Raw genomic sequence first — 26,717 nt, forward strand, 5'->3', positions numbered from 1 at the left:
TATATTTATGTATATATAGTCATAAATTAATAAAACACAAATATATGCAGAGTATTTGGAATGTAAACAAAGGGAGAGACTCAATCTGGGTTTGTGTTTTGTTCTAGCAAGAAATTACCACCACAATGTTTCCTAGCTGGCAAAACTCAGGGAACTGTAGACTATTTTCTCTTAGAGGAATTTATTCTTAAATGTAACAGGAAGTTGCTCAGGGAAAATGGTATTTATGAATATCATAAAATAACAGCAATTCTGAATGATGTAATGAATCCATTCATGCAACCTACAAAGGAAAAGGAGCAAAATTCAAATACCACATGTTTACCTTAACTGCCTGATGATGTGCCTGGGCTAATAGCCTAAATGGACATGTAGAAAGCAAGGCTCACCCTATTGTTACATAGACTGGAGAGAGTAGAATCTAGGTGTAAATAATTATGCCATATTTGACATAAGTGAATAGCAGTCGCATTTGAAATAAGCCCACCTTAGAGTTTCTAGGCTAGTAAATTCACAGAACAAGCCAGCACTGTGTTGACAAGGTGCAGAGCCCCAGACAAGACACAGAGACCTGGGACAAGGCGTGCAGCCTGGAACAAGGCGTGTGGCCGAGTCTTAAACACATGTCCTGCCACTCAGTGCCAGTCACCAAGATATCCCTTCGGTGTGAGAAGCCCTGTGAGTTCATTACTAGAGAACCCAGGGAAATTTGGGGGCTGGGATAAGGGCTGAGCAATGAGGTACTGCCTCAGGGGTGATAATCAGAATGCGGTGCTTAAACCCCACAAAGTGCTACAAATGCACTCTGGACCCAGTAAGGCCACCTAGAGTCCTTCCTCGGTGACAATATAAAATGTACTTTTATCTAAGGAGCTCATGTCTCCCATGTTACACACTCAGTCAAGGAATAATCAAGTTTGCTGCATGGAGAAGCAACAATGTCCACTTAGCTGGAATGCATTTATTCTGGAATAGTAAGTGCTCAAATATGACCTATTACTAATATTAATACCAGCATTTCTTCCTGAGCACTTGCTGTGGAGCAGGTCCTGTGTTAGCACTTGTACAGACCATCCTCCTAATCCTCATATACTCCCTATGAGAGAAGGGCCGTCACTAACCCCATTCTGCAGATAAAGACATTGAGATTTCTTATGCCTAAGGCCATCCAGTAGGAGGTGGACTGGAATGCAGGCAGTGTTATGACCACGTCACACTAAACAGCCGAGTTCTGCTCAACTCCTCACAGGTATGCATATGTCATCTATGGAAGGGCACAACTGTAACTGAGTAGCGAAAAGCAAACAGCAAGAGCACGTCTGTCTACAAGGGCCAACCACACACACACTGAGATGCTATGAGAGTCAGGAGCCCACCCTGATTCAAGAGGCCAGTCCCGGAACCACGCCCTGTTCAGATGACACTGCCACCCGGCTCTGAGGCAGGGGACTGTGGAGTTCCAGAAGTATTGATGTAATGAGTCCATTCATGCAACCTACAAAGGAAAAGGAGCAAAATTTGCCTTCACTTTGCAGCAGCAGGAAAGTGAGTGATATTCTCAAGTTGGCTTAATGCAACTGAACCACAAACAAGGGCATAATTAAAGCACTTTTACTTTTACTTTTATTTAAGAGTATCTGAAAACTGCAAAACACAGCTCACTGCATGGACTGAGGCAGCGTGTCTTGAAGTTTATTTGGCCTTTTCTTCTTCTGCCTGGGATCCTATCTGGGAAAGGGAAGAACCAGAAAGGAAAGAAAGTTAATTATCCCCTGAGTTCACACAGTGTGCCAAGACCCGGATGATGTGCCTTCCATAACAGTATCTCATTAAATCCTGGGACCAACTGTGTGGCATAGGTATTACTTCAATTTAAAGATTCAAGGGAGGTTCAGAGAGCTTAAGTAACTTGAGCAGAGCACACAGCAAGCATTGGCAGAATGATGCTTTAAAGGCCAGCAGTTGCATCCAGTCTGGCTTCATTAAACCTCAGCTACCCCACACATCTTTCATCACAAAGACAGTCAGAAGGCAGGGGAGAGCAGCAGGCCCTCAGAAGCTCCCAGGATTGAAACTGTTTATCAGTATGAACTGTTTATCAGTACCTCGGCAGGCAGCCCAGCACCCCAGCACCAGCTGGGGTCTGAACGGCCAAAGCCACCAGGCCATTCCGAGCTGCAATTCCAGACGACAATGAGCGCAGTGCGGCACCAGCTCCTGCAGGGCTCCCACGCACACAGGCAGGACCAGGTCACTCGGAGTGGTGCACTGTGGCTGAGGGGTGCAGGCTTTGAAGGGTCTCAGCCAAAAGGATCTGAATTAAAAAGCTTTAGAGTCATGGTGGGGGTGAGGGGAGGAAAGGGTGCCAATATTCTAAGTGCCAAAAGTATTGAAGACTACAGCAACATTATCATCCATCTGTGCCCAAGTTCTGTATGGACCTTGAAAGCATTGACCTCTGAGCATTTCTAAACCTGCCCGTGCCCAGGGCTGAGGATTAGGCTCCTGACACCTGGCATTCACACTATGTCCTGCCCCTTGAGCCTTCCCCCAAAGAGCCGTAAAAGCCAGCCAGGAGCCCCCCGGGAGAGGGAGTCTTGGCTACCACACAGACACTCGCAGAAAGGGAGAGAGAAATAAACTCCCGTTCCCTCTCCCAGTCAGCCGCAGTGATAGCTGTAAGCAGAATTCTTTGACCTCCAAGCTTCGGGTTCTGAACAGTCATATATACATCAGAGGGTTAGAAACAGACAATGTAAGGCACGTGTCAGCACCTGCCATCTTGCAGGGACTCATTAAGTACCTAGTGTCACTTCTATTCACAATTTTAAAGAGAATCAACGAAGTGCCATCACTTCATACCTTTCAATTCCTGTCTGGAGTTAAGCCGGACTACTCAGGCTGATGTAGTCAGTGTGGGGTCCTGAGAGCAAAGCCGCAGAGGTGCAGATGTTGGCTGCAGCCCTGCGTAGGGTGGCTTAGCAGTCAGTAAGCGCGTGAACACGGTCACACTGCAGGAAAAGGACTAATGCTGGGAGTCGTGATAGCACATCTTTCTTTGGGAAGGCAAATCACAAAGGGCAAATCGCCATGTCCAAGTTCATACTCATGCATGGCCCCCAGAGCAGGACTTCATGCACTTACCCCACAGGGGAGAAAAATCAGGAGGCCATCCTGATCCACGGCAAGTATGGGGCATTGGGGTCAGAGCAGGCAGCCCTTGCCTAATGGGAGGAATCTTAATTAAAAGAGATGCATAGGAGATGAGCTCTGATATTATCTTCCAGCTAATAAGAAGAGTTAGCTCATGGAAAAAGATAAAATCCCCTAAACTTTTCATATGGATTTCTGCACTGTTACTACTATGGGGGAAAGCTTTGCCATTACACAATTAATAGAGATCAAGGGAAAGTGCAGGACACGCTGAAGGAAACGAATAATCAAAGACACAGAGGCAAAGGCAAAGGCTAGCAGGGATACTGAGGAAATGGACTGGCTTACTTGCCAGTCCAACAAAATACTTAAAAGGGATCAATTGTGCCTTACTATGGCTCACAGGGCCCTGCAGGATCTGGCCTTAACAGCTACTGCCAGCTCTCATCTCCTACCACCTGCCCCCTTGCTCCCTGTGTTAGAGACTCACTAGCCTTTCAATGCCCTGATCGAAGCAAGCATGCTTCAACCCCAGGGCCTTTGCATGTCCTATTCTCCCTGCCCAAAACAGTCTTGCTCCAAATAGAATTTGATCCTATACTTCCTTTATATCTACTCAAATTTCACCTGCCCAGAGAAAGCTTTTTCTACCATTCCATGTGTTAGCAGCAAAATAAAAAGGGGAGCATGGATCGATTCAGACAGCATACGGCTGCTCACCACGGAGATCTACCCCAAACTGCCTACTGTGAATGCAAGGACAGAAAACAAGGCACATGTCCAAGGGCCACCTCAGCAGTTTAACGGTTGATATCTGATAAAAGCCAGAAATGAACCAAGGGCACCTTCTAAGTGTCACCCAGCTGCCCAGCACAGAAGGGTTCCCTTGTCCTGTAACATTTGATTTCAGACACTCAGGTGCTTGTTCGGCTGCTGGAAGAAGGAGGTTATCTGCCCAGCTCCTACGAGAGACCTAAGAGCCAGGGCAGCTTTGAGAAGGGCACTCTGGCCTCGGGCGTCCTTGTCTCCTGATACCTGAGCTGGAAAGGCTCTTGACCTCCGAGTTCACCCAAGGAGAAGCGAGCGTGGCCCTCCTGTCCTCAGGAGTGAGTTCAGGGCAGGGGGAAGTGGCAGCAGAGGTACAGCAGGGCCCGGAGCTGGCCTGTGATGTGGGAAGGGGCAAAGATGACCACCCCGGGACCACCACAGGCTGCGCAGACCCTGCTACCGGATGCCCCAGAGCAGAAGGGCAGGCTCAGCAGCCCCGTGCACCCATCAGCCACTTCCTTCCTGGGCCCCCACAGAAGATGGACAGGCTTTTCCCTGCTAAAGAGGCAACAATCAAGTAACCTACACAACTGCACCTTTTTCCAGGAAGCCTTCCTGGTGCACTGGAGACAGACATCAGCGCCACAGCCCCAGATCCAGGCGAGCTCCCGGGAAGAGCTCCAGCCGCTGGATCCAGGCAACTGGGACAGGTCCCAATGAATCAACCTCTGCGGAGCTCAGTTTCCTCAGCTCTCAAGGAATAATGCTATTTTGAGAGTTAAATGAGATAATATATGAAAAATACTCAGCACAGGAGGCACCGAGAAGGCATTTTAAAAAAAGGCTTAATTCAAGCAAATGATTCCAAGAACTTACAAAAGGAAATGCCAAAATTAGAACTTGAACCTAATTATCAAAGCTTTCTAGAAAGATACTAATTGTGGAAATCACTTAAACCCTATTTAATACAAGAAAACAGACATTTCCATAATAACTTCTGATTTTAGTGATTCCCATCATCTCTGTTGAAGAAATTAATAACGGTTCTTTATTCTCAAACAACTTCTTGATATTTAACAAAAAGGCTGTGGAGTCTGAATGCCAGCGTGGGTGCCTAACACTAGCACTTTCAAGCTGTGTGACTCTGAGATCAAAGTTTCCTGACCTCCCAGGACCTCAGAATCTTCATCTATAAAATGAAGATAATAGCTGTACTTACTTTACTTTGCAGGGCTTTGAGAGGGTTAAACAGATTGATATTGTCACTGTTCTTATTCTTATTATCACTGTTTTGATCATTAACACAACTTTCTGCGACGCTAGAATGGCAAAGCTTTCTGCTCCGTGCAATGCTTGTGTGTGTGTGTATTGTCGGGGGATGTAAACGGGCAACAGAGGAGCATTTCGCACAGTTCCTGGCATAGAAATAGAAGCGATTGCAAGCGACCAGGGCATCTTAGGATACTGCCCTCAGGGATATCAGCAATACGATTCTGCTTTAAAAAAAGAAAAGGGCTGGAACCAAATTTCCTACACGCAAACCAGTAAAGCACATGAAATACTTATGAAAGTATGAATAATGTGACAGGGTCACCTCAATAATTAGTAAGAGATATAAATCACAACTGGGGATTTACAGCCAACAGTAACTTTAAGAGTGTATCATGGCATAAAATAGATACGTACAGATGACCGAGAGGGGAAATCTCCATGCAAATGCCTGCTATGTGTGAGGAAATGCTACTTGTAAGGACAGAATGTTGACAATGTGGAGGTTTCTACAAGCCCCAGTGAGTCAAAGCCAGGTGGTCCCATTCACAGAGCAGGATGGCCAGGCAGAGACTGGACCTTCTGATCCCCAACAGGTACTTCTTTGAGAAGCCCAGGGTTTCAGATGTTCCCCTTGGTGCCTCGGTGGATGAAGTGAAAAGGGAAGCCAGAAAAGGGGATTCTAGGGTCTCGGTACCAACATTATCTTTTCGCTCTCTGGACGAGCGGATCTCACATAGCAAGCATCCCAGACACCTGGTGAAAATGAGACCCGGACCACTTTCTACCATCTGTAAAAAAAAAAAGGGTGGGGACAATGTGCAGGAAGGAGTTGTTTTGTTATCAACCAACCTCAAAACATCTTGGCAACCTCGAGATTAAGATGAGCTGATAGAGGCTTTGGATCTGCACAGCGGGAGCACGTGGCTCCTTCCAGAGCCCTTGCGGCTCACACCTCTGCTTACAGCAAACGGCGCCGACCTGGAGCGCACTATGGCTGGCGGCCCATCTGCTATTCCCTTGCTCACTGGGCACTGAGGGTGCAGCCCAGCCAACTCCTTAAAGAACAAGGTGCTATTACAGCTCCTTGGGATACCAGATGGCATCTAACTGCAGAGCAAATTCCAGTTCTTTCTAGGCCCCAACTGACTGGCTTTGAGGCTGTTAACATTTTTTGCCCATATTCAGTAAAATCAGGGCAGGGCTGAAAAGTCATGTATGGTGGCCGTGGGAGTGGAGGCTGGAAATCCCCCCATCCGTCCCATATTAGTGAATTTCCCGTCTCTCTGCTCGATCATCCAATCACTTGCCAAACATTTACCAAACACTCCTGTGTTCTCAGCCCTGAACTGGGAGCTGTGAACACAAAGATAAGCAAATGCACAGCTTCAACAACATGTTGTGTAAAGAGCGGGAATGGTTTATCCTCGGTTCCACTCGGTGAGGGCACGTCCTGAATGTGTGCTTGAGAAAGGGGACATGGCGTCCCTCCTCTCACTGAGTGTCCTCACGCACCCTCTCCTCGATATGCGTATCTCACTGCTGCTTAGCGTGGTTTCTGTCTAAGCATTTTTCACACAGCATGACCTCTGAACGCCTAATTTGCCTTCTAGGCCACTGAGGAATGTCCCGGGCTAATATCCCACCCACACACAACGCTGGAGTCCCAGGCGGCTTTCCTAAGAGGCAACCACACTCAGGCACCCAATCTTACTTAAGGGTTTTGCATTATAACAGGGTCTGTTGCAAAGAAGGTCCCAGGAGAAGGGCACCTGACCCAGGCACGGAGGAGCAGGGAAGGTGATGGAAAGGAGGGGGCAGGGTTACCCTACTCGAGCATGAAATCCCAGGTGAGTGCTAGGAGATGACAAGGAGACTGATTGCCAGGCAAAGAAGTCAGGTTCGTATGCTAAGGAAACCGTCTCCTAGAGGCCGGGCCAAAGGACCATTCCTGTTCCCCTCGTGGGTCATCTCTGCAGCCGCCTCTTTCCTCCGTTCAGCAACAAGAGAAAGTCCAGTCCTGACTCTCTGACTGACAGTTGTTGGTATTAAAAGCTTCCGATCCAATACACCAGGTTTCTCTGAGTGGCTTTTAAACCTCAGATGCTAAAAACCCTTCCTTTGTTTAGGTCAGGATCATAAACAACAGAGGAGAAGGGAAGAGCGGCTGGGGGTGTAAAACGCAGGGTAAAGAAAAGTATTTCGAGAAGAAAGAGAAACATCACATCACCGGTCCCATTCAGGCTTCTCCCCATGAACCTGAAACCAGGAACACAGACTTGTGGCTGGTACTACAAGAAAGACTTTGGCATTTAAATTCTGTCATGTGATGGATTAAACAAACCCGAGGCATATTTTTTAAAAGGTCAAGTGGGAACACTTACCAAAATGAAAATCAATCAGTGAGACCAAGGAAAACAATTCTCTCTGTGACCTGTTCAAGAACAAGAGTTTAGGTTCTGATCTTCCCCAAAAAGGGTTTGGGGGCGACCAAGCAGGCTGAGTAGCTCCTTTGACCAGGACAAGTACCTTCTTCCATCAGCTCCTGGAAGAGAAATGCAGGTCTCAGAGTACAGACTGCTTCCCCTTTTGCAAGGAGCTCGATAGATCGGCTAAGGTCCGCCCTGGAAAGAGACACATCACCTGGCTGGCCAGCGATCCTGGGCATTGGTTGGCTCTCTCCATTGCCTTCCTTCCTTCCTTCTAAATAATTTGGGATTCACTGCTTCTGGAGGGAGCCCTGCTAAAAACTTTGGAAGAGAACAAGAGGCAGGCACTGGATGTCTTTAAACTACTTACTGATTCTATGCAGTTGGGACCCCATCAGCCCTCTCCCAAGAACTGCTGTTTAAAAAGAGAACTACAACCTGATGTCCTGCAAGGAGTGAATATATCCACGCCACAGAATATTACTCAGCAATAAGAAAGAATGTAGTATCATACATGCAACAGTTTGGATGTATCTCCAGGAATTTGTGCTAAGTGAAAGAAAAACGCCCATCTCAAAAGGTTGCGTGCTGCAGGATTCCATTTATATAACATCCTTCAAATCACAACATTACCAAGATGGAAAATGGGTTAGCAGTTGCCTGGGATAGGACACAGGGGAGGATGTAGCTATACCAGAGTAGCATGAGGGATCCATGTGATGGAGCTGTTCTGTACCTTGACTGTGGTGGAGGCCACACAGATCTACATTATGTGATGAAACTGCAAAGACTAAATAATGGGGAAATCTGCGGGTGGATTGTATCCATGTCAATTTCCTGACCGTGGTGTCCTTCTACAGTTATATAAGATGCTACCATTGAGGGGGGCTTGACATTTTTCTGTATTATTTCTTACATATGCATTGCACATAAATGTAAATTATCTCAAAGTTAAAAGTTAGAAGGCAGAACAAAAGAGTACATTGAAGGAGGTTCACTCAGAGACTGCACAGCATCCTGAGCTTATTAAAGGGATCCAGGTGCCATTCCTGGGACTCACTACACCACCGCGGCTGTCACACACATGACTGCAGTCAAATAAAACCGCGTCCTGAAGCCTCTAAGACCACCAGCACCTCTTTACAGATCTTATTAAGAGTTCAACTTCACATCAGAATTCATCAACCACTGCCTGGAACACAAGTTTGACTCAGAACACCGAAGACCTATCCTGTAAGAGGATTTTCATAAAGAGAAAATGGACCGTGACTTATATAAACCACATCTACAAAGGAACTCTGTGCATTTGTTGTAACTATGAGCCCTGGGCAGCTGGAACAATTATATGAATTCCATGATTTTCCTTTTCTTTCCTTTGTATTTTTTTCTCCATTTTCAGGCATATTTTCATTTGCAACCTAAACCTTTTTTGTTACATCCACATGCATCATGCTGGGCTCTTATTATATTAAGCATGCCATTCTCTCAAACATATTCATAATTTTCCCCAAGAGTAGTGTAAACTTCAGATCATTAAATAAAATGACTTTATACTGTCCTTGTGAATGTTATAACCCTCGCCCCCACCAATGACATCAGTATTTCCATAGTAACTAATGTACTGCAGAGTGGAAAATGCAGATGGTGGCTTTAAAGAAAAAAAAAAAAAGCAAAAAAGTAAGTGGTAGAACAAAGCATATCGCAGTGTAAGTGGTGATGAAGAATGTTTCTATATCCTGGGGTGCCCGCGCAGGGATAAGTGATAAATATTTTAGTAGAACCTTTATGCTAACAGCTATTCTATACAGCAGTTGCCTATCAAATTACACAACTGCCTTTGGAGACGTAGCTACCCAATTCAATGCACGTGGGTAAATGCGTGTGTTCAAAAGCACAAGTGGAGATCACAGGCTGATTTTCAAAACAGAGTTATATACTTTATTTTATAGGTATAGCCTGAGAATAGCTCTTTCAGAAATATCTGAATGCCGGGAAGAAAGAATGCAACTGCTCACAAGGAAGAAATGGAGAAAACGAATAGACAGGAAAAAAGCCTCAATTCTTATTTCCTAAATGTAAGAAAAATGAATGATAGAAATCTCCATGAAATGCAACATTTCTCTCTCTTTAAGCAGAAGGTCCTTTTGATGAAGTGTGGGCACTTTCTCAGTTCCTGCAGGTATTTCTCTGTTTGGATATTGGCGAATGAAGATTTTTCTGGTATAAAAATCCATGCTCTGAGCTGTTAGGAAGGCAGCTAGGAAGTGACATTGTGGATGGTTTGACACACAACCAGAGTCTGGTTTTCAAACAGAACAGCATGTTTGATCTGTCCCTGTCAAAATGTCATTCTAAACACTTAACATTTAACATACTCAACAGAAGCTCCGAGAAGTTCCGTCACTTAGTGTCTGTGCTGTGGGAGTCGATATTAAGGCCACAAGATGACACCAGGTTCTGCAACACCCCATAAGCTACATTTTTCTGATTTTCTGTGGCTGCTCCCGAGGACCAGGAATGCATCTGGAGCTGACTGGATATGCCTACTCCACACCCTGCTTAAGAGCTCACATGCCGGGGTTTCATTGCTGGGATGCTAGATTTTGCCCCATTTCATCAGCACAGTTTTCTGCATTCCAATAAAACTCTGAGATAGAAGTCTTCCCAGAGGACAGTCGCTGTGTGCAGGCCACCTAGTGCACGGAGGTCAGGGGAGGTGACCCAGGCACACACCTGCTCCCTAACTGCCAGCCAGGTGCTCAGACCAGACCAGGTCTCCCATCTGCCCTGAGGCTCATGGAGCTACTCTCTTCCCAAAACACCCCTGGGCACAGGTCACAGCACTTTTTGCAAAAACCTAAAGTGACTCCTTTTTGTCTCTTAGACTGAGTCTAGAATCTAAGGCCTTCCCTTCTCTGGCTGCAACCTCCACCAGGGCCACCTTCCTTCCGGGTCTCAAGAGTGGGCCTGTCTGCCACAGCCAGAGGCCTTCTCTCTGGTACCATTTGCTCCTCTTCTTAGAGCATCCTGCCACCCCGCCTCTGCTGTTGATCCTGCTTCTTCTGTGGGATCCACATCAATGTTCTCTTCTCTCCCATCTCCACAAAGGGACTTTTTACATTCAGCCACCCACACTCACTCTTTCAAGAATCTCAGCCATCGCCCTATCATTTGCAAAGGTTCTGAGAAAAACACCACAGTGTCAGCTCCTTCAGAGTGGAGATTTCTGTGTGTTTTGATAACGCTGTGTCCTCAACACCGAGAAAGAGTGCCTGGCAAATCGCAGCAGCTCAATAAATGGGTTTTGAATTAATGTGGTGGCGTCACAGAACACAAACATCTTAAATTTTGTAAAAGCAAAAGAGAAGCAAGCAGGGCTTGATTATCAAACTTAGAAATATATACAAGGAGAACTGCCATCTTCATTTCCAGAGGCTTCACGCCAAATTAATTAAAACATGAAATAGTTATTTAAGTGGTTAAGAGACAACATAAAATATAAGGGAAAAGATTCTTTCACGTCAGAGTTAACTTTAATGCCCCAGATCAATAAAAACTATCTTAAAGACCAGGAAATAAATCAAGTGATATAAGACACACATAATAGAAAAGGACTTTGGGAAAGTGGTCTGTTGTCATCCAAATGCAGAAGGAACTTATGGAAGTGAGGTTTTTCATTCCGTGGTGTTGGATCAGGTCCATGTGGGTCAAACAGCAGGACCCCAAACATATTGGCACAAGTGAAATATCTATAATTAGTTGTACGGTGTGCATGGGCCAGGGGAAGGAATAGAGGGAAGGCCTTCAGTGCTGCCACACAGCCCTCCACCACAAACCTTTTCTGCACTGGGCACCCGAGGGGAGTCCTGGGGGTCATCTGTGAGGTGCTGTGCAAAACACAAGCAGGCCCGCCTGACGGGCTGGCTGGAAGTTCCGCAAGTACAGCCACATCTGCCACGGCGGAGCCTTCAGAACCACCTGGTAGGCAGCTGCACCTGTGAGCCCACATGCCTTGCATTTCCAGGCAGCCAGCCTAAGGTCAGAGCCCCACCCGGCACCCCCGCCAGGGGAAGGAGCCAGACACTCAGGCTCCGGGAAGATGGGACGCCCCCGGGGAGTGACCGCTGAAGGCGGGAATGCACTGGGAGGCAGCCTCTCATCTGGGGAGCCGACCCACAGATCAGACCACAGCTCTAAGGACTCTTCACGATTCCAGAACAGGTGGCTGCAAACACTGTTAAGAGACCAGAAAATAAATATTTTAGGCTTTGCGGGCCCTATGGTCTCTGTCACAACCACTCCGTAGGCTCTAATGTCATGGTGCAGAAGCAGTCTGGACTATCACATGTAAATCAACCTGCAAGGCTGCGTTCCAGTCAAACCGAACCCACAAAATCAGCCAGAAGGCTGGATTTGGCCAGGGGCTGCCCTTCGCTGGCCCCAGCTTCAGAGCCATGCTCACTGCTCCACATCTGCTCCTGAGTTTTACAAATCCCTCCAAGCAAAAAGGGCCGGAGGACCTGCGTTCAGGGTCCCAAGGAAAGGGGCAGCAGTGAGAACAGGGCTGAGATTTATTGAGCATGTGTGCCAGGCACCGTACCACACAACCTTTCACATGTGGTGACTCACTTCACGCTCATGAGAACTACTCAGAATTTCGGCAGCAGCCTCGTCCATTACAAGGATGCTAGCAGGGGGCACTTCCCAACTTGAAGGGCGCAAATGTCCCTTTCACGTGGAGACGTCCGGCCATCGTTGGTCATCTCAACCCGAGGGTCAACCTTAGCCTCACAAATGGGGATCAACATTGTAATATAAAGTACTTCAAAGAATGCCTTATCAGTTATCTAATATAATCAAGGAAAATGTAAATCTAGTCCAAGAAAAGCTAATTTGTAATGTACAGGAAGTACAAAGAGAGGACAAGTTAGATCGAGCCACAAATAATTAGATAAATTCAGAAGGGAACGCTCTGTAGAATGTTCCGTATAATGATGACTGACCTCTTCAAAAAGTCGACATAGTAGGGAAAGGTGGGGGGTTTTTCTAGATTAAAGGACACTGAAAATTTACACCCACATTCAAACAGCATATGCACAACAGTTAAAGGTGTAAGCAACCCACGTGGCCGTCAACGGATGAATGGATAAGCCAAATGCGGGATCTACTAATGATGGAATATTAGCTCTAAAAATGGAAGAAAATTCTGACACAAACCACAACAGGGGTGAACCCCAAGAACATTGTGCTAACTGAAGTAAGCCAGACAGAAAAGAACATATTCTGTATGACTCCACTTACATCGGGTATCCAGTCTTCAAAATCACAGTCATGGGAAGTAGAATGGTGGCTGCCGGGAGCCGGCAGGGGAGGGAATGGGGGGGTAGTGTTTAACGGGTACAGAGTTTCATTGTTTCAAAAAGAAAGGAATTCTGGCGAGGGATGGTCGTGATGGTTACACTATATAAATGTACTTAATATCACTGAACTTAGAAATGTTAAAGATGGTCAACTTTATGCTATGTGTAGTTTACCACAAAAAAAAATTTAAAAAGACACAGTCATATAACAAATGAAATGCATGATCTTTAATTGGTCTGTGGCTGTTTAAAAAATAGAGTTCTACAGAGATCGAACTGGGCTAGAGCTAGGGATGGCAATGGCAATGCCAATGAAGATATTTTGGGAAAATTTGGGGAAATTGGAGTGTGTAGTGGGTATTAGTCGAAATCAGGAAATAGTGAATTGGCTGGGGGTAATAAGAGGGTTGTGGTTTTATAGGGAAATGATCATACTTTACGAAGGCATAATGAAATGTTTAGAGGTGAAGTGTCCTCATTTCTATAATTCACCTCAAAGTGGTTTAAAAAAAGGTATATGTAAACGTTTACATGTATATGTGTGTAGGTGTGTATATGTGTAGCAAAATGCCAAATCTTAACAACTGTTCCATCCTAGGTGGTAGGTATATAGGTTTTCACAGTATTATCTTTCTTTTGGAGAATTTATAATCTAGAATTAAAAATAAAGGTGGGGCACACCTGTAAGGCTGAAAGGCACAATGCATGACAACACTTTTAAACCCATTAAACATTCCACACACATAAGACAGCATTGTACCCATACTTGTTTTTGGCGATACAACTGAGACCCAAGGTAAAATAAGTGACTCCCCAGTTGGGAGTCTTTTGACAATTAGCAAAATGTTATTCTTGGTAAGTGCTGTGGCACGCTCAGGGATGAGGTACGTGTAATTTTGTACTAAGGTTTTGAAAAATGACTATTTGTTGAAGAGGTGGAACAGCAATTCATGTCTGCTCTGTTCCCACTGGCACAAAGCAGTCTGTAATTTGGGGGTGGAGGGGGGGGGTGGTAGGGCCCAGTTACTACCTAATGTCCCTCGCTTTTGAGTGGCTAGGTGTTCAGAGCAAGAACACAGTCCAGGGCTGAGCAAGCAGGTACCAACATGCCAGGAACAGGGGCCTTGTGACTGGCCAGGGAATGCACAAACATTCATTTCCGGAGTGCTCACCTCACCTGCAAAGGCCAGGAAGGCATGGACAGAGAGAGCCTTGGGTCCCTGGCCCCAGCCAAGTAATGCTCAACATTCATTAACTTTCTCCTCAGTTATCAAAAAAAAGAACAGTGTTCTCTCACAAGTAGCAACGTATCAGAACGGTATCAAAACACCCAACATACTTAAACATTTCATCCAGTTGCAATTTCTTGAAGGGGGGTGATCTGAGGAAAGAGAAGGGATTTTTGAGCAAGGAAAACTGAGAGACCTAGGATTCAACACTAATCGTGTCATGTTGGGCAAGCTGGTTAACGTCTGTTCACCTAAAGCAGAAATGATGGCATTTACCTCACAGTGTTTGTCGTGAGAGTCAAATCGGACCATTTCTGGAGCACATTAGACCCTCAAAAAGTGTCAGTTTACAGTTGTGACAATCTCTTTAATCTCAGCATCCCATTTTACAATTCTGAGAAGCAAAATCCAGAAAGTCATGAGAAATCTGGATAACCATAAAGAATCTACCACACAGAAATAGAGAGATGCAATGCAACTGAACCCAGGGGCATATTACGCAATCTTTTAAAATGTCGCTAGGTACTTCTCAATTAAAATGATACAAACTTCTGTTCAGAACGTCACTCTTCCAAAACTTAAGCAGGAACAGTTTAAAGCAGAAATCAAAGAAGTCACCAGTCAAAACACAAACAAGAAAATGAGCATACCTCCGTGTCATAAAATTCAGGTACTGCCTGCGAAGGGAAAGGGAAGGGGGATTGCAGAGCAGTGCAGGGTGATGCGGTGTAGAAGGCTCGTAGCTCTGCACCCACCACCCTCAGAAAGATGAACCAGGGAATAAGCACAAATCCTGAGAGTTTTCATTAATAGCACCAAATCTGGAGAAAAGCAGGCATCCGTACATTCCTCTTTTCTGACTGGGCAATCGTGAAAACATCCAGTGGGGAAAAGGGGATGATGAGGAGGCCATGAACCATGGGGCTGATTATCTCTATGAGGAGGAAGCAAAGGTTCCAGGGGTATGTATTGCATCGGGGGCTGATCCCAAGCAGGGTATAATGCCCAAGGGTAGGCAGTGTGTGCCCCCCGGCAGGAAGACTGAACCCACTTAAAAGGACCTTAAGATCCCAGAGGCAAAAGCCACCAAGCAAGTCCACATCCTGCAGCTACAACTTGGCCAGCACCCCGCAGGCCACCAACGACAGCTGAGCTAGCCCCAGCTCCTTGCTATGGCCCCAGGCTACAGAAGGCGTGTATAGAAACAACAGATCAGCCTTCCAACTTTAGCGTGGTAAAAAGGCGAAAGAAAAAAAAGGCTCCCCAAATCAAGAAATCCCACACTCAGAACAACAAAGTTCTAGGCAGACTCGTCGGCCAAGAAAGAACAAAGTGGAAAAAGCAAACAAAAAGGCCTGCATTTATCAACACAGACTCCTGGAGGAAAGGAAAAAAAATGAAACATTGTATCAAAGTAAGAATTTGGCCTGAAAGAAAACACAACCCAAGAGCAGGAGAATTCCCCCCAAAAGACCTTGAAGACAGGTAACATAATATGAGCACAATAAACAGAGAACTCAAAGGCAACACTGACAGAAAGAAAAAGAGAAAAATGAGATTGTAGACCCAAAGAAATAAACTGGGGACTAAAATAAACCTCAGAAAAGTAATATATAAAATACAATCTACTGAGAACTAAAGATGACTTCGAATCAATTTTCTAACTACAGAAAAGCTAAAAATAAACACTGTGAATATACAGCTGACCTGGAACAACACAGATCTGAACTACACCAATCCACTTTAAACACAGATTTATTTTTCAATCAATATATTGGAAAGATTTTTGGAGATTTGCAACAATTTGAAAAAAAAAAACATTTATTTTCTCTAGCTTACTTTATTATAAAGATCCAGTATATAATACATATACAAAATACATACTGACTGTTTATGTTATCAGTAAGTTTCCAGGCAAAGTAGGCTATTAGTAGTTGAGTTCTGGGGGAGTCAGAAGTTACAAATGGATTTTCAAATGCTCAGGGAGAGGGTAGCGGGTAGCGGGTCACGCCCCTAACCCCTGCATTGTTCAAGGGTCAGCTGTAGATGAAAAAAAGGGATCAAAGTAATAAAAGCAAAAATATAACTATAGAATTCAAAGACAATCCATCATACAGATAAACTGTGTCCTCACAGCACAGAACTCACCATACAGAACCAAGAACATGTTCAAAGAAACAATATGAGACAATTCTCCTGAGACTAGTACAGACTTGAATCTCGTGACTCAAAGAACACAGCAAGTTCCATAAAAATGTGACGCACATCGTACAGCAGGAATACCTACTGTGATGAACTTATGTGTCAACTATTAATAAAGGATCCCTCAGGCATCTCATCTATAAGCAAATCATCTGTAAGGGAGGAAAATCTAGGCTGGCCTTGGACTCTCCCACAGCAACATTCAAGGACAGAAGACAGTGACTTTGTTCAAGTTTTAATTAAGCCTTCTGTTAACTTTGAGTGAAATGTACTACTTTGTATTTTAGGGACATATATTGTATAAACTGTACCTAGCTAGCCAGCCATTTGTCATGTAAGAACAGAAAGAACTCTAAAATGATATACTTGCTAATGATAATTCGAAGGTGGATTACTCTTTCCTCCTCCCAGAATTCATACCTCGATCTGTCCCAGAGGAACTTTTACCTCTGGATGTACCAGAGAAAAACTGCTCTTCTGACTTCATTCAGTCCTCCCCAGAGGGGACTGCAGCAACTTATCTGATCCGTAAAATTGCATAAAACTGCAAAAGGGACTTAGCAGGCCTCCTCCAACCTCTTCCTTTCCTTCTTTTTCTCTGAGTAGTTGTCAGGATGCACACATTCTTTGCTCCTTTTGGAAGAAAGCTTACCTGAGCAGGTGCGCCCCTACAGGGACATAAAACCCTGTCACTCTAAGAGCGAAACAGTGAGAAACCCAAATCTGGCCAGCAACTGAGTTTTCCAACCCAAACTCCGAATTTTTCCATACAAACCCCAAGCTGGTATTTTTAGACCCCTGTAGCTGGCTAGTATGTCTATGACTCAACTGATTCTTAACCGGGGAGAGGGGAGACGCGGAGAGGAAAGATGATTTTCACTCTTCAGACCCCAATTTCAGGCAGGATTATTTCTGAATGGTAGGTTTTGGAATTTCTCAAAATAGTTTTATCTGAACTTTTCTTCACTTTAATATTCTTCATAATGAACATACACGTTTTTTCACAGAAACCATAGGTCATTTTTCTTTAAAACCATGACACCAGAGAAGTACATCTGATGTTACAGAAAAGTGGTCACGATGGTTTAGGGGAAAAAGCAGGTTCCTCAATAGAATGTGTAGTGCGGTCTAATTTTATTATATAATAACAATAGTAACATACAGTAGTATGTAGTAACATACTGTAGGGTGTAGTAACATACTGTAGTACATGGGCTGAGCACTTTTGAATGAATTATCCCATTTAGTATTCACAAGATCATGTGAAGTAGATATAAATGTCATCCCAATCTTGGGATTGGAGAGGTAAACTCAATCGCCCCAGGCCACACAAGATTAAACAGCAGCAGCAGACACAGGCTTCCCAAAGCTAACACCCTCCACTGCTCTGTCCTCTTTTGAAGAAATGTGGGTGGATGCAGAGACTGATGGGATGCACACCAAAATGCTGACAGTTCATCTCCAGGGCATGGCATCACGGATGGTATTTCTACCTTTTTTCTAATACATCAATGTTTTATCTGTATTTTCCAAATTTCAACCCAGATGTTGCCTGTGTAAGGAGTACAATAGTGATGTCTTCATATTAAGAAAAAAGTCACAAGCATGAACTCGAACTTCCAGTTACCAGGAAAGCCACAGGATGTGACCACACGAAGCTCCAGAGCTGTCTCAGCCAGTGCTTGGATTGTCTATTTGCAGGCAACAGGTGTGACCAGCAGGCCAGAGGCACGCCGGCAAAAGTCTGCACCCCTTCTAGGCAGGATATCAAACTGAAGGGCAACCAGATCAATAAGGCCCTGAGCAGCCTCACGCTATCAGCGCCTGGTCCCAGGAGCAGGTTAGCTCTGCTCATAAGATAGCGCCTCTCTGGACCCTCATGATTATTCTGAGGAGTGCCCCCTCTCAGCAGCTTGCCAAGTCGTGCTCAAGGAGAACTGGAGGGGAAGTTAGAATGGCCTCCATCCAATTCTTAAACTGTAAACTGCACGCCCACTTTTTGTTTGGAGACACTTCCTGTGTGTGAACACAGTTTGTTCTGTTACCAGCTTTAAAGTTATCCAGAACTGATACATCCAGGGCCAAGCTAGAGTGTTAAGAAAAAAAAAAGTCAAATACGATAGGACCTTTCTTAATTTTAGCCCGTCTTGCAGAACCCTCATTTGGAGATAACTCAAAAGAGAGCTGAACACAGAGGTGCCATTGTATACAGATGCTACAGCTCCCCGCCTCCCCCACTGCCCTCACCCTGGTGAGCACGGCACCCCAGAACAACGAGTGTCCTCCCGCCCCCAGGCGCCGTCCTGCGATGCGGCCCTGCCTGCTTCTAGCTGAGGCGGATGATGCCCCGATGCGGCTTGGCCTCCACGTGCTGGCAGACTGGCTTCTAGCAGCATTTCTGGGTCAGGGTACCACTTCAAAGCTGGGAGGGAAGGGGGATGGATAGAAGCCTTGCTCGGAAAGGTGCCCCACTACTGGAGGGAGTGGAGACTCCCTGGTGCTGGCCGTGACGTGCCTCTGTAGGGCTGTAGCCCTGTGTTCCCAGCCTGTCCCTTCTCCACCAGAGCTTCTCAAGCCCGCCCCACCTCCAAGGATTCTCCCCAGCCAGACTCTGTCCACACCAGCCCTGACATCTCATTCCCCTTACATCTACCTACCCCAACCAAGGTTGAGGAAGTTACTTTGTATCTGAAAACGTAAATGTTTCTCCTCACCACTCAGGCCCATCTCCACCACCACCTCCCACCACGACCCAATGCTTTGCATCGATGGCCAGACAGCACACTGTCCCGTGTAAGACAGCTGGGTTAGCCTCCAGCTCCAAGACAGCCCCCAGCTGCCTGGCCCAGGTCCTGAAACAGACTAATGAATGAGTAGTTACTGAAAGCATTATAAACACGCCATGCCTCCATTAGGATATATAAACTCCATGAGGGCCAAGAACATGCCTTACTCAATTCTATACTGCTCACAGCAGTTGAGGAAGTTGTCAAAGTTCATCTGTTTGGCAGAGACCACACTGAAGTGCTTTTCAAAGCAGCCCATGCAGAGAATTCCTGAGAATCATACAGCTCCCACCTCCACCAAAAAAACACAGACATGAATGAGATTAGAATGTAGATGTCTGGTCCTCACGTAACACACACCTGGGCAAATCTGAGACTGGCTGGCACAGTATTAAAGTCTCTTTCAGTCTCACTGAATCAGATAGGGCTTCAGGGAGGAGACAGCCAGGTGGAAATGTCACCAAGCTAGGTTCCTGCTAAGGAGTTCCAGGTGTGAGGGACGGGGAGATGTACCCCCATCCATACACACACACACACACACACACACACTCACTCACACTCTAATATACACACATGATGCTCCCCAACATGCATATACCTTCATCACATGACATGACCATCCAGTCCAAACTCTGCATTCAGCAATGCCCAGAACGGGGAATGACTCACCCCATCATCTTCCTACCCAACCCAGAACCCTAAAGAGGACAAAGCATTTGTCTTTTCCTTTCTTTTTGATTTTCCTTTGTACCCTATTTTTTTTTCTTCTTCTTTATGCCATTTTAGGGTCCTCTGCTGTTTTTTCTTCCAAGCATTATGGGTTGAACAGTGTCCCCCAAAAAGACATGTTCAGGGCCTAACTCCCCATATTTGTAAATGTGACCTGATCTTGTTTGGAAACAAAGCCTTAGCAGGTGTATTGACGGTACAATGAAGGCACTAGGGTAGGTCTCAATCCCAAATGACTGGTGTCCTGAGAAGAGTAAGACACAGAGGGAAAATGCCATGTGACCTCAGAGTCACATATTGAAGGGGAGCAGCTGCAAGGCAAGGAACACCCAGGATTCAAGGGCAACCACCACAGGCTGGCAAGAGGCAAGAGGGATTCTACCAGTCTCAGAAGAGGTGTGGCTCTGCCGGCCTCAATGGCAGACTTCTAGCCCCCAGGACTGCAAGAAGACCAATCTGTTGTTCTAAGCCACCCAGTTTGTGGTTTTCTGCATGGCAGCCATGGGACATGATACAACCAGTTTCTTCCTTCTGAGATGCCCAGAAAAACACATTCATATTCACCCACCTTCCCACCTCCAGATCCAGGTCCAAGTTCACTTCCCAACGAAGGGATAAACTGTCAAAGTTACCTTCTCTTTAGAATACATCCTTCCATACCGAAGGGAGAAAATATAACCCAGTTTTGGTCTAACATCTGAGACTGAAAATGTTCAAGAAGGATCCTACTGGCCTGTTAACTTCCCAGAAAGGAAAGGTTTAAATAAAATATGAAGATCCCCATCCCTCCCACCCCCCACTCCCCAACATACAACAGAGTTCAGAACTGGTCCAGGAAGGCAGGAATTAATGTACAGTCTGCGGTGAAAGGTGAGATTGTTATCTTTAAGATCCGTGAGAGGCCGAGAGCTCAGCTGCATTGTCCCCTGAATAAGGACAGTGAGAAGCCACCAAAGGAAAGATCTAGAAGAAGGGTGTTAACAGGGCCTAAGGCAAAGCCTGGCATAAAAGTCTCAGTCAGGAGTGAGCCAGGTTTTGACTCCCCGGAACACGCCCTTGCAGAGGTCTCGCAGATCCGACTATGACATCCTGCCAGGATTGTAGAGCCTGGCACTGCTACCGTCAGGTGCCAGGGAGGGCGGCAGGAATAAAATGAATGAACAACCAAGAGGCAACAGAACCGAGCCGACCACCGTGACCAGCACAGCTCAGCTCACTGGCACAGAGAGAAGAGCAGTCGCAGAGGTGACAGACCAGAACACAAGAACACTCAGCATCCCTTTTGGGGGATCTAAAACGCTTCACCCGTCACACGGAACAGCCTCCCTGATAGCGTTGGGTGCCAGGAGCCCTTTTTATTTTTAATTGCTGCCTTGGTACTATTATTTTTAAGTGACAAAAGCATTTCTCCACCCCATGAAATCCAAAGTATCAGAAGACATAGATAAAAATGTATATATGTTTATCTGTTCACTAGATGAAGGATAAGTACGATGCCTATTAGGAAACACTGAGTCTATTGTTTTTTAAAAAAAGAAAGAATGTTTTAAAGAGAGTAAGAGAAATCAGTGATTTTTTTTTCCCCAGCATTCACCAAAACATATTTTAATTTATATATGTTTATAATCGGTATTTCAAAAACAAAATTCCTCCTAAATGCTTACCTGCTCACACCTGCCGGACAATGTGGGCTAGCTCTGGAGGACGGGGCTGCACATTTGAGTAAATTACTTAACTCTGTGCCCTAATTTTGCCTGAGTGAAAGCAACAAATGCAGAGCTTCCGCAATGTTATCTTTAAAAAGATGTAAGAACGAGTTTTCCAATGCAGGCCAAGGCCAACCTTGGGACACAGGGACAATGTGCCTATTGGACAATCACTTTCCACCTGCGCATCTCGCAAGTTTCACGGGGCTGCATTTGACTTCAGTCCAAGTGCTGCGGGCTCCACGCACCCCTCGGAGATGGGGAGCAGCAAAGAGGACCTCCCCATCGGCTCCCGTCAATTGGAAGCTGCAAAGCGACGAAACTGCTCGCTGACTTTTTGGTCTATGGATACGCATCTCCACAGATTGGCAAAGGTAAAGGAAAGGTGCTAATTTATGACTTTTGTTTCCAAAAGATATCCCCCCTTTGGCTGGCTGAGAAACATGTTGTTGGCATGGTAAGCCTCCCAATGGACACAGTATTTACCAGCACCGGGGAAGCAACACAACATGCCGCATAGTAAATCATGAGTCTTATCCTCAATTTTTGCATGACGAGAGGCCTGTCTGAAGCTCTTTGACTGGACCCCAACTGGTCTAGTCCCCTTTAAATCTTTTCTCCCCAGCCCTCCCCTGGCCCAAAGAAGCACTGCGTCTGGAGCTCGCTGTTCAGGAGGCTGGAAATCTGAAATTGATGTGCAGCGTGCTGTGCACCCCCACGCATGTGTGGCTTTGAGAAGAGGACCGTGTGACGTGCCTCAATGAAACACATGCAAGTTACACAAAACAAGACAAAGTACATTGCAAGTGCCATCAGAGCAGCGCTTCAGGAAATGAAAGGGCCAAAGGATGAAGCCCACGACAAGCGGCAGCTCCTGCATTCCCGGGTGTCGTGCTAGATCCCATGAGCAATCTGTAAAGCAGACCTTATCGGACGCCTGCCCTCTCCTGCCCTCTGCAACCGTGAGCGTTGTAGTGACCACAGCCCCAGGACAAGCCTCCGCACCCTGGAGACACAGGGGCCCTGGAGCCCAAGCAGTGCTGGGTGAGGTGCAGGGGGACAGCTCTAGGTGGCTCTGGGGGGTCTACTGCCAACGATTCTCTGACCCAAAAAAGCCAAAGGAGAGATGAACTAATCAACACCATTCTTTCTTTTATAGGTTGCATCACAATAATTGAACCTTACATAATAAAAACATATGGGTCCATGCTGCTTTGAAATTTTTATCTTCATTAAGGGAATTCTTAGCAGAGTAAACACAAGATTTCAGGTACAGTATTTGAAGCTTACATAATCAGTCAGAGGGCAGCTTTCCAATTTCAACTTACTTATATTCAAGGTGGTAATTTCTCATTCTAATCAGCTGAAGATGGGAGCGCAGTGGCATCAGAAGGGAAAAGCATCTCCAACAACTAGAGAAGGTGCATGTCAATTTTGCATAAGCCTTTTCCAAAGTGGGGAGGAGAGAAAGACAATAGCCATCCCCAAGAACACTTTACAATAGTCTTTAATTGAAAAATACCATCATGATATTCTTTTCCCTCCACTGACCTTCCAAGTGCAGAAATGGAGGTAAAAATCATCATTCCTACCTTCCTCAAGCTCCTCTAGTTGTGGGGGGGCAGTGATTTAGGGGGTAGTTTACCCACTACTCTATTATGTTACCCAGGACTCTTTGTTGTAAGTCTGCTCAGCTCCTTCCTATTTCTGCTAACGCCGCACAGCCCAGAGCTCACGTGGCTATGGAGTTGAGAACCGCGACTGGCTATAGTCTTACCAAGAACCTCACCCAGAGAGACCCGTCCCAAAGGGCTACTTGCCAAACCAGAATCTGCCAGCACACAGTACAGAACTCACACAGGGAGTGGGGATGGACAGACAGATGGACAGACGGATGGAGAGACGGCATGCTCGACTTTGAATGGATCCATCCATGCCAATGCACTGTATCGTGGACCTCCTGCCACACCCTAGTGATGCAGCAGTCCCAGCCCACCTGGTAGGATAGGTCTGAGGCTATAGCCTGCTTCCAGGATTCTCAGAGGGCTCGTGGCAAAGATTTTCACAAAAGCCAATTTTTTTGTGTGAAAATACAACATCCTCGTTACAGTCAGTATTCTCCTCCACTCTGTGACCAGGGAACTCCAAATGCTACTTGGGATATGATATTCCAGAGGAAGAGAGTGTGGAAGAGATATTGCCAGGGTACTGATGGGGGAAATCATGAAGGCAGAGGGAAACGGCAAGCTCCACATGTCTCCCCTACTCCATTCAAAAAGCATAGGGTTTACAGCAACCTCTGTTGCCTTTTGCTTTTAAATATTTGTTGACTGGAAGTCATAAAGGAGACGTCTGTATTAAGCCTAGGAAAATTCTAGTGACCCACTACACTATCGTTGACAGTAAAAAAACTACTCTCTGTTTACAGAGGAACGCCTGGCCATTTAAGAGACAGCTGGGTTGGGTACCATCATTTCTACTAAAGAGTTGAGCTACTAAGCTGTTCCATCAGGAAAGGCTTCTCTTTTTGGAAGGGCTCAACTCAAAGCCACAAAGGAGAACTGAAATAAAGAAGTTGGAAAAGCCAAAAGCCGCGATTCTGCCTGCATCTGGTGGAACGTTTCCTCTCTCTGTGTGGAGCTAGAATGCCCAGCCTGATGGCCCCCCATGCTGGCTCACGCCACAGCTCACCGCACTACGGCCAGTGCTGTAGAAGGCCAACAGGGTGCCTTCCCTGGTGAAGCTGACCCAGAGCCGCGAGGGTTTGGGGAGCAATGGTTCTCACAGGGGACACTCTTTCTTACAAAGCCCATGGCCCTTGCATGTGAATCTAAGAACTCACTAAATAAACACTGTGTCCTGGCTCAGCGAGAGGAGCCCAGCCCATTCCCTGTCCATCCCAAAGACAGGGCCTGACCAGGGGAGGACAGCTGCTCCCAAACCACAGACGGAAGGAAGGTGGTGCTGGGCGGGTGTCCTGAGCAATCACTGTGAGCCGTGAGCCGAACCAGACCGATCCCCAGGATGAGAAACCGGACCACATCAAGAGCTTGTCCGCTCTGCTTCTGAGAAACTAAAATGGATCCAGATCAGGGGCACGCCCACAACGTGCCTGCTGAGCCCTGTTCAATACTGCGAGAGGCCTGAGGTGACGGCAGTGGGGTGGGGGGAGGCACAGGACCTGTGCCCTTCCTGGCAACCAGGGCTGAACTGCAAGGTTGTACGTCTCAGACAAGGCTGCCCAGAGGGCAGCATATGTCCACAACATATGTCCCTCGGTCCCCTCCTCCCCAGCTACCTTGAAGTGGCCACTTTTCATTCAGAGAAGCACAGCAAGCTATAAAGGCCCAGATCTGCAATTCAGGAAACAGAGCCCAAGCCTCCCACAACACCCCAAACCCTCAGGTCCCTGGGAGGGACTTCAGTCGTGCCAAGTCAGTGTGCAGGGTTATGCCATTATTGTTAAGGCAATTACCAAATGCTGCACTCTTTGGGAAGCACTGTGTCATGCGTCCAGTTACTTAACTCACTGAGCCATTTCTAAGATAGGCTCTATCATTACCCCATTTTTCAGATGAGGATATTGAGGCTCAGGTAAGTCCAATCACCAGGAGCTGGTAAGAGCAGGGCCAGGTTCAAACCCAGGTCTTCGGACTCCAAGTCCAACACTCTTTCCACTACTCCTTGGCTGCTTACAACCTGGGAGACCGCCTCAGTCTCCTCCACCCTGTGGCATGGACCAGAGCACAGATAACGAGGGCCTCCCAAAGCGAGGCGTCTGGGCACCTGTCCCTTCCCGCCATCCGTGTGCCGCTCCTGCTCGTCCTACCTCCAAGGACCCATGGACTACAAACAGTCAACAAAACTATTAATACCATGGGTTCCTCTCCCACATGACTTACAAATTTATAGTTAAGATAAAATGGATTGCTGTTATTTACAATAAAGGAAAAAACAGAATCAGCAACTGGTACTTCTTACTTTTAAAAACTTACCTCCCAGACAAAACATTCATGCAGAATAGGAAACTATTTGAGGGTACAGTTCACTACACCAAAATTAAAGCATTACCAAAACTACTTCTCGTGGTGGGGCTACGAACTTACCATGTTGGCAGCAGACACATTACCAGCACATCATTCCCAAGAGCTAGTATTTGTCAAGCACCGTTTGCCAGATACCATTCAAAGTGCTTTATGTGTACTGACTCAGTGCATCCCCACTGCCACACGATGATGGCAGGTACTAATGTAACCATAGGTTTAAAATGAAAACCCGAGACACAGAGAGGTTAAGTAATTGGCTCAAAGTCACAGAACTGGTAAGGGGAGGACACAGGAATGGATCCTGAGTCTTCTGATGCTCCTCCAGTGAACCACAGCTGCCACAGGTGCCTGCTGTTCTCCACCTGGGAGTTTTAACCATTTAACTTGGCATTTTTAACCATTCAGCACACTACCTCTCACCCTGACATATAACACTTAGATCACATAAAATTACAAGCATCTCAAACCATATCACTTCACTTACCTTATTAAGCCAAAGTCAGTGATTCTACTTTTTCCCTGTTTATTATCTATTTTGAAGTCACAGCTATAGAAAAAGAAGGTAAAATTGTATTTTAAAAAAGCAAGGATGCAGTTCGGATGGCCACCATCCAAAAGACAAATAACAACAAATGTTGGGGAGGATGTGAAGAAAAGGGAACTCTCCTACGCTGCTGGTGGGAATGTAAACTAGTTCAACCATTGTGGAAAGCAGTATGGAGGTTCCTCAAAAAGCTCAAAATAGAAATACCATTTGACCCAGGAATTCCACTCCTAGGAATTTACCCTAAGAATGCAGCAGCCCAGTTTGAAAAAGATAGATGCACCCCTATGTTTATTGCAGCACTATTTACAATAGCCAAGAAATGGAAGCAACCTAAGTGCCCATCAGTACATGAATGGATAAAGAAGATGTGGTACATATACACAATGGAATATTATTCAGCCATAAGAAAACAAATCCTACCATTTGCAACAACATGGATGGAGCTAGAGGGTATTATGCTCAGTGAAATAAGCCAGGCAGAGAAAGACAAGTA

At 45.9% G+C, this 26,717-nt stretch overlaps 1 protein-coding gene and 1 long non-coding RNA gene across 3 annotated transcripts in view; both read right to left on the reverse strand.

The window, feature by feature from the left end:
- The window catches only part of SLCO3A1 (solute carrier organic anion transporter family member 3A1), a 264,472-nt gene that overhangs the window by 231,613 nt on the left and 6,142 nt on the right, over nucleotides 1-26,717 (reverse strand). The gene's annotated exons all lie outside the window — the stretch shown is intronic.
- LOC118935512 (uncharacterized) lies at nucleotides 1,120-3,171 on the reverse strand. Its single transcript, XR_008994669.1, has 3 exons — nucleotides 3,145-3,171; nucleotides 2,106-2,314; nucleotides 1,120-1,728 (listed from the first exon to the last, which is right to left on the reverse strand). It is a non-coding gene; the product is annotated as an uncharacterized LOC118935512 (long non-coding RNA).

This window comes from Manis pentadactyla, chromosome 18 (assembly GCF_030020395.1).
Source record: "Manis pentadactyla isolate mManPen7 chromosome 18, mManPen7.hap1, whole genome shotgun sequence".
NCBI lineage: Eukaryota > Metazoa > Chordata > Mammalia > Pholidota > Manidae > Manis > Manis pentadactyla.